Genomic DNA, 14,703 nt, shown 5'->3' on the forward strand with positions numbered 1-14,703 from the left:
TGGAGTGCCCATGGACAACTGATGTGTTTCTCTGGGAAGTCAGTCCAGGGATTTCCAGTGCAACGGTTGAGCATTGGGTGTGCAACTAAGGGATGCTACAACCTATTTGTATCCTACCCAGAATGATACAGCTTCAAAACACAAATTGTTGTTTAGGGGCTTATTGCCTAGGTCAGAAAACTTTGCCTCCAACTTTGCAAAGTTTAAATTGCATGATAGAAAACTTGCTTGACCTGTGAATGAGTGCTTGCATGCATATACACATGTACGATCTCTAAGGTTGTAAAGACTGATAGTGGAGTACTTAATTCTGAATATTGATTCTCATCTACATCTCAATTGTTACTCTAAGCACAATCCACAAAACAATGATCCTGCCATGCAAGATGAGGGATTTTTCTGCTTTTATTATACATCTCTGATGTTCCTATACTATGTTTTGTGTGTGTGTTTGGCTCTATTTTATGATTAGAAGTGCCCGATTATCTCTTCCACCAGAGAGTATTTGTATAAGCTGACCTAGCATATGTGGTGGGATGCATTAAATAATCACTGATTTGCTGATACTTGATCAGCACAAGGAAAATGTTACACAGATGCATTGTGATTAGAAGATTAATTCCTGTGAAAAATAGAAGCCACTAGGGACTCAGAAATGGGCAACATGCCCACTAGAGCTCTTTAATGTTATATAAAAGGCCATGCTTTTAAATATGAGGCTACTGTACCTCCATTCCCAGCTGCATTAGACACTGTTATAATAGTTTAAATAAACATCAGTGACTACAGAGTATTTCACTTTCAACATTAATGTTGAAACAACATACATGCTGTTCTGAGGAAAAAAATAGCACAAACTGTACCAAAACACAAAATTCTCTCACATTTAGTAAGCTGCACATTAAGTACAATCGCATTAAATCACAGCTGAGTAGTGCTAAGTAGGTCCTGATCCTAAAAATACGTAAGTCTGTGTTTGGTTTTGTGTGCTGCAATGAAACCCACACGGTGTCAGGGAAATTAATCACAGTACATGAAGTTCAGCTTGTGCATAAATGTTTGCAGGATCAGGCGCAAGACTTTGCTTTGGTACTCCAGGGAGACATATGGGGCTGATGCTCTGCATTTTGCCACATCACCATGGTGGTCCCAGTCTTTGTGTTTTATTGTTGTAGCAAAGAAAATAAGGTAAATTGTGACAGTATATAAACCAAAACATATTTCTCCTACCACACTGAGCATCTGTTCAATAAAGAAGGTAATACAAATTGTCTGGGATAAAAATGGTCTTTCCATGAATGATTTCATATACTCTCTCCTTCTGTCTCCCTCACTCACTTGTTACTACAGAGCTGTACTTGTCCTTTCTTAGCCTGCCAGCTTCCTCCTGATGTGCATATCTGGTATTTATAAAGCTCTAAGTTAAGTACCTCTCATACCTTTTTCCTGTTTACGATAATGCCAGCTCCAGATATCATCTGGTTTCATCTTCAGCAAGATAATTAACATTTATGATTATTTCCTATCTGGTCTAAGTTCCATTGTCTGCTAGCATTAAACACAGCAACCACTGACAGTCATGCTGGAAATGATTCTTAAGTCTTTAGTGTATGATGTTCTGTGGACGAAGGTGAGACTTTGAGCTAGATGAAAGTGTATGCAGATTGAATTGCAGTTTTCACAGAAATTGAAGGAATACATTTGCTCTGAGTAGCAAGTAGAGTTTCCTTATCAATGTAACAGGTATTCTGACTTCTCTACAGATAATCATTTCCAAGAACATTGAGAAGTATTAAAAGTGCATGTGTTTAAAAGAAAATCAAACAATGTTTTGTGACCAATTTCATTTGAAATTCCATCACTGGATCAGTAAATTGCTACTTTAGCTACTGAGTAACTAAATCCTAAAAGTGATGGCTTCAAAGGAATCAAAGTCTTGTGCTAAAAGTTGTAGCACATCCCTGCTCCTGAGACTCAGCCTTCAAGGTGGGAAATGCAAACTGATGAAGACCAAAGCCCTGGTGACTTCAGGGGCTGGCTTCCAGTCATCACTCAGAAGGACTGAATTTCTGTCCCATGTTTCGGCCCAAGTGCTCATATGCACCTGCAATTGGCATAACAGTAGAAAATTACCCTTCATCTTCCAACTGGTACTGTCTGATATTTCCAGTTCCAACTGTCCACCATCTTAACTATCCATTTGCCTTGCTAGCAAATTCACTTATGCTGCTTTGGCATTTATCTATCTGACAACCTGTCCCAACACTCCTGACTCTTCTTTTCTCTTCTGTGGACCATTGTTTACTTCTTGCTCATATGCCACTCCAATATCTTGACTATTTCTACCTTGGAAGCTTACAGTCTGTGGCGCACTGACATGTTTCAGACACATACCAGACTTCTTGGTCCTTTCTGTGTGAAATCAATTGGTAATTCCTGTTGGTGGTATTTAGCAAACAGTGACAACTGGTATTTCAGATGTGAGAGAGTTTACCACCTGGAGATGGTGAAACACTCTTTGCACTTAATTCATTATAAACTGCATTGTGTTATATTAGTATCAACCTCCAAATCTTTTGCCTAGGAATTACCAACAGTATTAAACTGCTGCTGTTGAAAATCAGGCCATAACTTTGTAGTGAAGTAATACTCTCAGGGGCAGAGACCTTTCATGGATGGCAAACCTTGAAAAGATTTTTCCCCTCTGAAATCAAATGATAGATCTAGTATCTTGTGGGCATGGTGGCTAATCATTGCTAAAAGGTTGGCTTCACTAATCCTATGCGATGTCACAGCACCTCATCTATTTGGTCTTTTCATTAATACCACAACATTTCAAAAAATAGTCTTCTACATTCCTAGATGGAAGTTGTAGTTGCTACAGTTATCAACTGATCTTGATGGACCTGTTGAATCAGGGTGGAAGGAAAAAAGCAATTGACCCCACATACAGCTCTGGCCTTTCTTCATTCATCACTTAACTTGCTGCATATGTCTTAGAATATATAAAGCCATTACTGGTATATGTCAGTAATTACTGTTGGAAATGCAGTCATTAAATAACATTGTTGTGCTGGGTAGTAATGTGAAAAGCAAAACCTGAGAAGGCATGGAAAAGATGCCAGTGGAAGAGTCCAGGCATGGAAAAGATGCCAGTGGAAGAGTCCAGGCTGAGACTCGCAGGACAGAGCTTGGATAAGAAGTTCTTTGCAAGTGGTTTTGGGATTTGGGGAATCAAATTGTTCTCTGAATCTCATCCCAATAGGAGCCACCCTGCACGCTCACCCGAAGAAGTCATCATGGCTGTTGGGTGCAACTGAAAAGAAGGTGGAACTTTCATGAAGAGGTTTGTAAGCTCCAGATTTCAGGCCCCCGAGGGTGAATAAATACCAACTGCACTACTCTCAGTTTGCCCTTTGCAGCATATCCATGCTTTTATTTGATTTTGTACCTTAAGATATCAATGGTAGAAAGCAGCATACTGGGCAGGCTTGTTAATTAGTCAGTGCTTGATGTAGTGGCAAGATGTTTTCAGTGACTGGCCATACCCTTGGCCTCTGTGTTTCAGATGATGTGGTGTGGGTTGTGGCTTTCAAGTGGGAAATTGTTATGTATTCATGGCTAGTCTTAATATTTGGTCTATATTTCTGCAGTACAGGGTGTTCTTTCAAGAACCAGAGTGTGAATGTGCACTTTAGATATATGCATTGGGTAAAAAAATGTAGTGCAATCTTCAGATTTACTTCTGTTATTTTATAAAAATGAAAGGTTGTGCTGACACACTTTAATATTTTGTGCTTCACCTGCACTTGTATTAGCACACAAATAGCATCCCTATTCTTACAATACTGTGTTGAGGAAATAGGTGGTTATTTAGACTCCATTGAAAAGTAATAACAATTATTGTGCTTAGCTTGACTGCCTTCAGTATTTTACCAGCTGTGAGTGTCTTTGTTCAGGTTCTAGTGGATATACATAGAAAAATGCATTCGAATCATTTGAGCTAGTGGACAAGATGCTGTCTACGTACCCACTGTTAAAAATTACTGTATTTCTTCTGTTGGCCTCTCTTAAGGAAAGTCTGCAGCTGTTTATAAATTGATCAAAATAATTTTTGTAACTTAATTTTGATTTATTTTACTGATATGAAAAAATATATATACTTTTAACCCCTCTCCTATCCCATTCTGAGCACTCAACTTACCAACTTACTTTCAGGCATTTTCATTTTCATTTCAGGGATTCCTACACCATTTAGTTAGTGGTGATCTCATTTATTTTGTTTGTTTGTTTGTTTGTTTTTGTTTTTTGTTTGTTTGTTTTTTGATTTATCTTATTCTGTGACTATCGATTTATTTTTAAGGAATATAAAGCCAGACTATGGTTGTCTCTTTTAGTCAGGAAGGTTGCAGAAATGTTCTGATTTTGTCCACCACCTACCTGAATGACTTTTATAGGAGAAAAGAAATAAGAGTGTTATTGCCATTTAATTATGACTCCTGTAGTATTGGACTTTAAAGCCACGTTTTTGAGTCTGGTGATGATCTCAGATATAATTTTAAAGGGGAAAAATTATGAAGAAGATCTTGAGAATGTAAGCCAGAACCCAGAAGTCTGAGAAAACAGAAAGAGATCTGGATTTGTGTTCCATTTATTTTGTTTATGACACTGTGAATCTCTCCAGGCTTCTTTCACATTCTGGTAGCACTGAACATGGCTGCAGCATGCTGGGGTGCAGAGCTGGCCTCCTCTGTCAGCCAGGGGATGCGGCTCTGGCTTAGCCACCGTGCAGAGCAGAGGGCAGCCAGGGCAGACTCCTGGACACTCAGAGGTGCATTACTTCTCCCAGGAGGCTGGTGTAAGGGTGCAGCTGCTTGTGGTTCAGACCAGTTGTTTCTGTGGCTTTGATCACTCAGGCCTCAACAGGCCTTTGATCTGGTGTTGGGCTGACAACCTTCTCCGTAGTCCTTGGATCACTACCAAGGAGCCATCTGATCAGAAAAAAAAAAAAAAAAAAAAAAAAAAGAAAAAAAAAAGAAAAAAAAGAAAAAAAAAGAACTGGTTATCTGCATTTCCATGGCAAGTTTAAGAGAAAGAGGGTTTGTGGTCACTTAGGGTGTATTTCTCAGGCATCCGTGCCTCAGGAGCTCCACAGGAGATCCTGTCCCAGCACATGTGCTTCTGCTATGGCAGCATCTCCTTCTTCTCTCTCACGGCATGGGCTCTCACTGCGGAGTGGGGACATGAGAATCTGGCAACAAGAAAACAGCAGGAAAAAAGGAAAATTCACCAGGAGAGAGCCTGTGCGTTGCAGGGATCTGCCAAATGTTTGACCTAGACAAGAAGATGAGTTCATTGCTCTCTAGTGCCCATCCTACACAGTGTCATTTAAAAATTGAAAAAGGTTCAATGAGCCAACTGCATGCATTGGACAATCTCTATTTGACTTTATCTTGCATGTAATAAATGTGGCTTGTTCCAGGTTGTATCTGTCACCTTACACTCTCCTGGAGTTTTCAGAAATAGGTGTAATTTTTAACATGCTTTACAGGGTGAAAAATAGACTATGTCCCTATGCACAGAAGAAGGGTCTCCCAAGAGAAAGACTCTGTCAACATTTTCATCTCTTTTGAAAGGCTTTTACATCTCAGTGACCAAAAAAGAAAAGCTGCTGTTGTGGTTTCTTAGACAGCTAAACTGTAAGCCTGGGGATTTTCCATCAACTCCCAAAGTTTGCAGAGCTGAAAATTTATAAGCAGCTCATATTCCTATAAAGGACAGCCTGACCTCAGCAGCCAAAGCACAGAGGAGCAAAAACAATCAATCTTTGTGAAATCCATACTGAGAGGGAACACCTCGCTACCCAAGCTGAACTTGCCAGACTTGACATTCATTCACAGTCATGGTTCAGAGGCTGGGAGGATTAACAGGGCACTTGCTTCACCAAAATTATAATCTTTTTGTTTTTAAAAGGAAAAGAATTTTAAAAATGCTGAAAAATAACGATGAATGAGTTTGAGATTATGAGGAGGGATGTACATATCAAATGTACTGCTTGTCCTGTTCCCATTGTGTGCCTTACTCTAAAGATATTTCATGGCCTAGATAGAAACATAAGGATATATGAAGATTTATTTTGTTGGCTTGACTAAATATTTTTGTATTTTGTATTTCATCTTTCAATCCCTGATTGCAAACACCACTTAAATTATGTGTCTTTGCAATTGTTCATCAAGACATGCATATGTCAGAGGTGTCAACGCATGCATAGGTGGTATATTTCCTTAGCTGTGTTTGACCTTTATTAGCTTGTCAGTTGATTTGTCCCCCAGAACATGTCATATTGAGTCTCGCATAATTTTCCCAATAGTCTGGTCTCTTATTTCCTCTACCTAACAAATAAAATGTAACAGGGAATAAATAAATTTGTGATAAATTAGTTTTTTTTTTAACACCTGCTCCTCATTCTGAGTCTCAGCAGACATGTTTATTTTTTTCTTTTTCAACCAGATGGAAAAATTTCTCCCAAAGTCTGAACCCTTCAGCTTGAACAGTGGAGGAGTTTACCTCTTTAAAGATTCAGAATTGGAAGGAAAGGGACTATTTCCACATTTAGTATAGAGGTGAACCTATAGAATCATATTGTACCCAGAATTTACTTCCATTCTGTTCATGATCCATCCATGATGTCCTTTTATACCTTGTAAAAAAGGCAAGCAGTAATGTCATCAGCAAAATGCTTGCATTTCATTACACAAAATGGTGTTCTATGACCTGAATTATTTGGTAAACTCTGACTTGCATTGAGTCCTACTGCTGGAAATGCAACTACAAGAGCAACAACTTGGACTCTGATCTGTAATTTATGTTATCATCTAGAAATACAGTACATGAAACACAGTTCTGGCTAAGCAGCAGATATTTAGGAAGGAGATATGAGCAACTAAGACCCAAAGAATGCATTTCAATTACAAAGACAGAGTATGAGATGAGACAAAGTGAGACATGCACTCTTAGTAAAGTGCCTGGTGCCAACATTCAGGGAGAATGTGCACGTTGTTGTGTAAATTGGTCAGGTTAACTTCAGTTTAGCATGTTGTTGTGCAGCAGAGCACTGAAATTCACGTTCAGCATCAAGCCCCACCTCAGCCTTCATGTGAAAAGCACACTTAAGGACTTTATGAAAGATAAAGTGAAATTAAACACTTACATAAACATTCTCTGCAATTGTGGTAGTAGTCAAGATGAAAAACAACAACAACTACAGCAACAAAACAACACATGGCACTTTTTTAGTAGGTAGCATTGCTACCTTCGGTTTGTCATTTGACAATACAATAGTATTAGAAATACATACACTATTTTGGCATAAAAATATGTAGCTAAATCAGTAATACATATATGACAAATAGCATGAGTTATATTGTAATGATTAAATTATGCCTTTCAGACTCTGTGCTGCATAGGAAGTTCCAGGTATGTTCTTTTTGTATGCAGAAACCTGCATATGTATGTAAATGCATAATGGAGGAAAAAAAAAAAAAAAAGAAAAAAGAAACATTACAGACCTTAAATGGATAGTACTTATATTTAAGCTGAATGGGAAAAAAAAGTAATCCATTGTGAAAGCCTCTTTATCATGAGCCTAAGCATGGGAGCAGGATTAGGCCTTTGATTTATTCCTTGTGTCAGTGAGAGCTGTGGCTAAATAAGAAATACGGATACCAGGGAAGCAAGATAGTACAAATAAGAATAAAATCAGAATAAATACAATAAAATAAGAAATACAAATATATAAATATGTATAAATATTAGCTCTGATAAATATTGAAGTAAGAGAAAATCAGAACTAAATCAAATAACTTTGTAGCCAAAACAATATCATAAATCCTACTTTTATTTTTTAGAGGTCATCACCAAGTAGTTGCATCATTATTAAAAACCATGAGTGTGTAAAATGTAGTTAGCCGTGAGCACAAACTTACTCAAAGATTATTTTCTCTTACCCACCAGAACTGTAGAAGGGTCTGCTGGCTGCTCTGAATATGTGCTTACCCCCCTATTTACATGTTTCTGTGTATGCATGAGGTTGTACTGGCTTGCATGTCAGGCTTTGTGCCCAGCAAGAGCTTCACCTGTTGTGTCCCTCCCTTTACTACATCATGGTTAACAGATTCAGTCCTAGAGGTGCTTTCCCCACACTCTCTGTGCCATTAGTAGTGGATCCATGCAGCTGGGATATGGAAAGCTGTACTCCTACTCCATTCCCTTTTACAAGCAGCTCACTAGCTGCTATGGGGTTGCTGATCTCCCAGACTATCTTAGTCGGAGGTCTGTGCAGCTTCATTGACATTCTATCTTGAGAAAAATTTCCCCACAAAAGTGGCATCAAAGTTTGTATGAGTGAATATGTTCAGTTTGTTTTTGACAGGGGATTGCTGGGGAGCATCTCATTGTCTCAGGGTTAACTGCACTTGTGTTATGGCATAGTGTAGGTCAGCAGCAAAAGAAATGTGGCAGCCTTTTAAAATGTTGTCAGAGATAAAAATACTTCATTAATACTCTGAAATATTCTGTAATATTCTTCAAATCAGTCTTTCAGCATTAACATTTTAATTAAACCTTTCAACAAGCTTCTCATTTTTCACAACAGCAGTTGGGGAAAAATGATAAGGCATTTCTTTTTTCCTTTTTTTTTTTTTTTTTAATATATATATATTTTCACCAAGAGTTGTTAATACACCTGTTTTAGCTTGGACATATAATCTATATCGCAGAATACCTGAGCTCACCATTTTCTGACACATTTAAAAAATATGATTGCACAGGTAGACAAGTCTAGGAACATGCTTCTATCATTAATTAGCACAAATAAAAATCCAGTGTCTTTATGGTCATCTTTAGAAACATCCCTTTCTCACTTTCCCTTAAGCTAGCTTTATTTGGGTTTGTTGGACAGAAGAAAAGGGCCTCTCAATACCAGCTTCTCTGTCAAAGATGTAGAAGGTATTTCTGCTTAATGAGACTGAGGGATGTTGACAACTCTTGAGCACAGCAGTTCCCAGTCTGTGAGGGTCGGTATGAAGTTCTCAGCAGCTGACCAGGTAGTTGAGCACGACATTCCACAGAGGACGGGTTATTGCTCTTCAAAGGCCAGTATGTCACTTAAGGCAAGAAGCATACAGATCTGATATAGGGTAAACACTCACTAAGTCTTATCTTTTAGCCCATCAACACCCACAATAATTAAACACTATTGTTTGCACTTTGTTGGGGAATCACCATGATTGAAGTATAAGACCCCTGCAGGGGAAAAGTGTCAAGTGACAGAAGTCAAGACCCTGCAATGAGGTCTGAAATAGTTAAAGTTCTATTGATGAAAAGTTGTGCAATACCTTTAGCTAACAACTTGTGCATTAGCTTTTGGGGTCAATTAAACAGAAACATTTTAATTAAAAACATATTGCATGGGAGTATTGCTTGCATTTAGAAAAAATACGTGGTATGTGCATACCAATTATTGACTCTTTCTCTAAATTTCATTGTATCTCTGTAAAGCCAATCCTATCTCTAGGGACTTTATTTTATTTTATTTTATTTTATTTTATTAATTTATGCATTATGGAAATCCATGCTCCATTCTCAGTTGTCAGCTCGGCACATGAAATGAGAATTTCAAAGGTATTCAGGTGCTAAAGTATTCAAGTCAGCGACTTACTGGTTTTCTGAAAAGCCCTTGAACAGATTGGAAACATAAAGTATAGTCAGTAGGAATCAGATTCTTAATCAGCTCAGTACTTTGTACAATTCCAGTAGATGATTGACTCTTCTTTTTACTCCTCAATACCTTTGAAATCTGTTTGTTGGAGACTGTTTAAGTCAGTGATTGTATAGGTCACAGGGTGCAGGAAAAGGCTTTCAGTCTCCAAGAGAATCCCTTGAGCAGCATTCAGTTGTATCCAAGGTTTAGAGCCAGAGTTAAAGAGATGGAAAGCTCTCTTCATGAAGGCACTTCCTCCTCCCCTTCCTTCCTCCTACCTTGGTTTGTTTCCCACAGCACTGTAGAGAAAGAATGGAAAATTGGACAGTCTATCATATGTTTTTTTGTGCCCAGGACTGGATAGTTAGAAGCTAAATCTAAATTCAAATGACCTCCAATTTGTATAATTTTGAAGGAAATACAGATCTGACATAATTTTGAGCTACCATTACAAATACCTTTTCTGAGCCAGGGTTCCAGTTGGTATATTTCCGTGATGAAACCATTCCCACACAGCTCCTCACATTTCTGAGTGTTGCTTATGATCTGTTTAGATTTGGTGTCTTAGTCTGTCTTTCAAGGATGTTCTGTCATAATTTTTTGCCCACAGCTTGAAGGCCTGTGGCTGCCTTAACAAAAAAAAAAAAAAAAAAAAAAAAAAAAAAAAAAAGCTGAAAACAATACCCATCAAGGGTAACATGTCCCACACAAAGTAGGGAGAAACAGAGAAACAGAAAAAGGGTGAAACAAATGGAAAAGAAACAAAAGAACCTCAGTCACAGCCTTTGGCAAAGAAATAACAATACATGACTGATTTGCTCCAACCGCCTGTGCAGGAGGACATGATTTGTCTCGTCCTTGTTTTATTCTCATCAGAAGAAAAGCAACTGCTTTGTTGTATTTGCAGTCTCCACTCAAGAGGCTGCTGAGACTGGAATAGCAATAGGATTGCCTCCAGACAGAAATGCATTGACCAACACCATGTGGGAAAACTTGAAAAGCTCCTTCTTGGGTGGTAAAAAGCAAGGCAAAAGCTTATGGACTTAGTCTTTCATCCTCTGATTTACAAATGGAAGTACCTGGTTAAACAGGGCTGCTCCCTCCAGGACTGTCAGTTTTGTAATGTGCTTGTGGTGCTTGGGTCTGTGAAGCTCACATGTGTCACCAGCAGTGCAGAAAGGTGCTGTATCTTTAGCTGGGAGTCAAATAAGTTGTGCTATCATGATGTCTATGTTGATGGCAAATTCTCAGCTTATTTTGCCTACTGTATCTGCACAGTTTGGGAATGGACATATTGCTACAGTGGATCTCAGTAGTAACTTTCTGGAACCCAAACATGGCTGGTTCTGCAGAGATTAGAAACCCTTCATCAAATAAGTGTCTAATAACCCTTAAGCAGTGTGTTTCTTCCAGATCTTCCAACACCTGGAGTTTGGCTTAAGCTTTGCAACACAAAGATTTATGTCCTTTTTAAATGCTAACTCTGAGTAAACCAGTAGATATTCCCTGTGTGGTTCCCTGTGGTGGTATAGCAGCAGTAGCCAGCTTCCCACATATCATCAACATACCACCAGCTCAACATGCTGCCTTCCTGTGTCCAAAACCCTCTGGAGTGGGTGGGCAGAGAAGAGGGATCAGAAGCAGTTAAAAGGTGTAGGTTGCATGCGGACTTTCTTGCTGTTGTACTGTGGCAGGCGCTGGTGGCAGTGGCCTCCAGCCAGTGCTGGCCTCTGACTCCCTCAGTGTCCAAAAACTCAAGCAATTTTCCAGAAATAGCAGTGGTGCCTGGAGAAGTGACAGCTCACTTCCCTCTGCAGCTGGGAAGCAGGTTCACCATCCTTCAGAGCCTCCAGCACATGTATAAGCTGCCTTCAACTTCAAGCTGCCTCAATTCTCCAGCCACCACAGGAGATGCTGGATTCATGAGCTGGACCCCTTCAGCTGCCACTGGCAGCCCCAGCAGTGATGCTGAAATGCTCTTTGCTGAACTCAGCCATGTTGGCAGAATCCTTTCAGTCTTGTGCTTCACCCTGGGAGGAGACATTAGGTGCACTTTTTCAGCAAGGCATGGTTACAGTAAATCACAGTACTCACCCTGGAGATGTGGTATAGCAGTACAGTCTGAAGCCTCAAATTCATGTGAGCCTGCTTGAAGAATGTATTTCCTGTTTTCTCTTAGCTTTAGGTTCTGAAGTAGAAGGCTTTGCTTTCTTTGCAGGTATAGTGAACCCTTCTGAAAGTTAATCTGAATTCAGCTATTGCCAAGAATCCTTACCTTGCTGCAGGGTGGCTCACTCGCCACTCATGAAGTCTGTTATACTACAGATTCTGATTCTGCATGTTTCTTCACTGGAATTGTCTGAGATTTGGTTTTGCAGTTTTATCACGATGTTGTATTGCATTTTAAGGCTACTTTTTTTTTTGTTTGTTTTTTTTTGTCTTTTGAAGGCAGCATTTTAGAGAACTCTGAAATGGTACCATGCTGAGAAATAAATGCAGTGCAAAATGAAGTATGTCTTTCAGAAATGAGGAATTTTAAAAAGTTTTGGCTTTTTTTTTTTTTTTTTTTTTTTTTTTCAGTGATAGCTTTTCTCAAGAGGCCTGATCAAGAACTGATTTTCCATTGAAATCAATGGGAGTCTTCCAAGCCCATTGATTACTGTGAAACAGAACAGGACTGTGTTGAACAGCAACATTAAACAACCTGTAGTGTACCAATGAAATATATATATATATATATATATATATATGGAGGAGAGCCTGTACATTTCTGTAAGATAAATTTGCAGGTAAATTTTCCTGACTGCAAGATAGGGTGGTTTCAAGACAGAACAAAGCACACAGGTGTTCACTGCTCTTGCAGAAGACAGCTTTGCTGTCTCAACTTTGCAGCTTGTATTTGTTGACAGAATATATACAAAGAAATATTTACAACATTTTCTATGGAAAAAGCACAGAAAAGCTACAGGTGATTTTTTTAGTAATGGAGATAAAGAGTACAGAGACAACTGACTGTTATTTGTTTTGGTCCGGTCGAGGGATGGACTCTGCCTGAGCATGCAATATTTATTTTTCATCATATATAAATGGCTCTTCCAACCCACAGTGAATTCTTGGCCTCATCAGACCAGTCATTCTATCAAAATGTCCATAAAAGTTTTCAGGAAACATTTTGTTATGATCTATCTGACCTTTGTTTATGGGTATATCATACTGTATACAAACATATATGTCAAAACCCACAGTTAGCTAAACCATATCAAGACCCGTTTCTTGAAACTTGTATTCTTCTGTGACTGCAGCCAGAGGCTGTTCTGGGAGACATTTGGGTAACTGAAAAACTAGTGTCTGCCCTGTGGTAAAAAAGTACCTCAACATTCTGCAGAAAAAGTGTCAGAATAGTCCCCTGGATTTCTCCTGTGTTACTGAGGTCCTTTTCGGGTGGTCCTCTCAGAAAGACAAGAGAAATTCAGGGAAACGATAAGAACAATACTTCTTGGAGAAACACACCTTGATGATATAAGTTTTTTTTTGTTTTGTTGTGTTTTGTTTTTTTAAGAAAGAGAGGCAATTTTTTAAATGGAAATTCAGTCTAAGGAAAGATAACAGTTCTGGGTTTAAATCTTTTTTAGATCTTCAGGCTCTTGTAATAAGAAAAGGGAATATTAATTTGCAAACTCTGGTATAAACCCTCTTGTGGCTGCAAGTCATGAGCTGTATCTCTTTCCCTGCACTGCTTTGTGCTGGCAGATTCTCAGAAGCTGTGGCAGTGCTGAGAGATGAACTTGGATCTTTGCATGGCAGGTAAACGCTCTGGGTAATCAGGCTACGAAATCCAGGGATAAAAGCCTATTTGAACACATTTGAGTCAAGACAAGTGAGCACTGTTTTCTTTGTATCTCAGATTCAGTAATGGAACAAGCTTTATCTAACCAAATTTGCAACAAACCCCATTGTTTCTGACAAGAGCTTATTTGGAACTATGTTTGACATTGCTTTTAAGCAAATTAAAAAGATGTTCAATACTGTGCAAGCTAAGCAGTTCTGTGTCCTGATACACTTGAATTATTGAGGTTCTTGATGTGCCTTGTTGTTTAAGTTGTGCAGTCTGTATGAATGTAAATCACACTCTGAGATCAGCTAGTTCTCAGTCCGATTCACAGACGATGGCTTGATGCATAGAAGAAAAAACCCTCTCCTCTCCTCTCCAACCCAATGAAATGTGGTGGAGCAAGCTGTCAGGGAAAAACAGTGTAAAGGCTTTCAAAATTCATGCTGTACCCACAAACAGAAAAATTAAGAATATAAATACACTCAGTCCCTTAACATCATGCTCTTGCAGCAAGATTATGGAATGAAAGAAGTGCACTGTAGACTTCAATGTTTTGCTCGTTACCTTATACAGACAGCTGCTCCATATGCAGACAATTCACTGTGCGTGCCCAGACCTTGCTCCAGGGTATACCTCTCATGTTGTAAACATGGAGAAAATATTTTTATCTGTAGGTGTTCAAGCCAACAAGTATGTTGTTAAGGATGACCACTGTTCTGCTTATGGCAGTTATCATCATAAATATAAACTCCTAGACACAGTTACTAGTAAAACTCATTAGAATGGAGAAAACTGGACCAACATCACAAAGATGAAGCAGATAAATCATGCTCAGACAATAGGGAAAATGCAGGGAAAGTGTAAAAGCCCACAACTTGCATGTATCTAAGCAATAATCACAAAGGGCTCGAATAAGAAGTGTGATCCTGCGAGGCAATGATGAGTACAAATCTCCCTCTTTGAGACAAAGAGAGGGAAGGGAGAGAGAGTGGGAAGGTAAAGGAAATAAAAGATAAGAATGACAAAAGGCTAAGCCACTTGGTCATTTACTACAATTAAGGCAGTATTTTGCAGCTATACTGTTCCAAAGTCCAAGGAATTAAAGTCACTA

General features: G+C 38.8%; 1 protein-coding gene across 5 annotated transcripts in view; it reads left to right on the plus strand.

Moving 5' to 3' along the window:
- NTRK2 (neurotrophic receptor tyrosine kinase 2) overlaps nt 1–14,703 on the plus strand; it is a 209,245-nt gene that overhangs the window by 124,612 nt on the left and 69,930 nt on the right. The gene's annotated exons all lie outside the window — the stretch shown is intronic.

Source organism: Oxyura jamaicensis, chromosome Z (assembly GCF_011077185.1).
Source record: "Oxyura jamaicensis isolate SHBP4307 breed ruddy duck chromosome Z, BPBGC_Ojam_1.0, whole genome shotgun sequence".
In the NCBI taxonomy this organism is placed as follows: Eukaryota; Metazoa; Chordata; class Aves; order Anseriformes; family Anatidae; genus Oxyura; species Oxyura jamaicensis.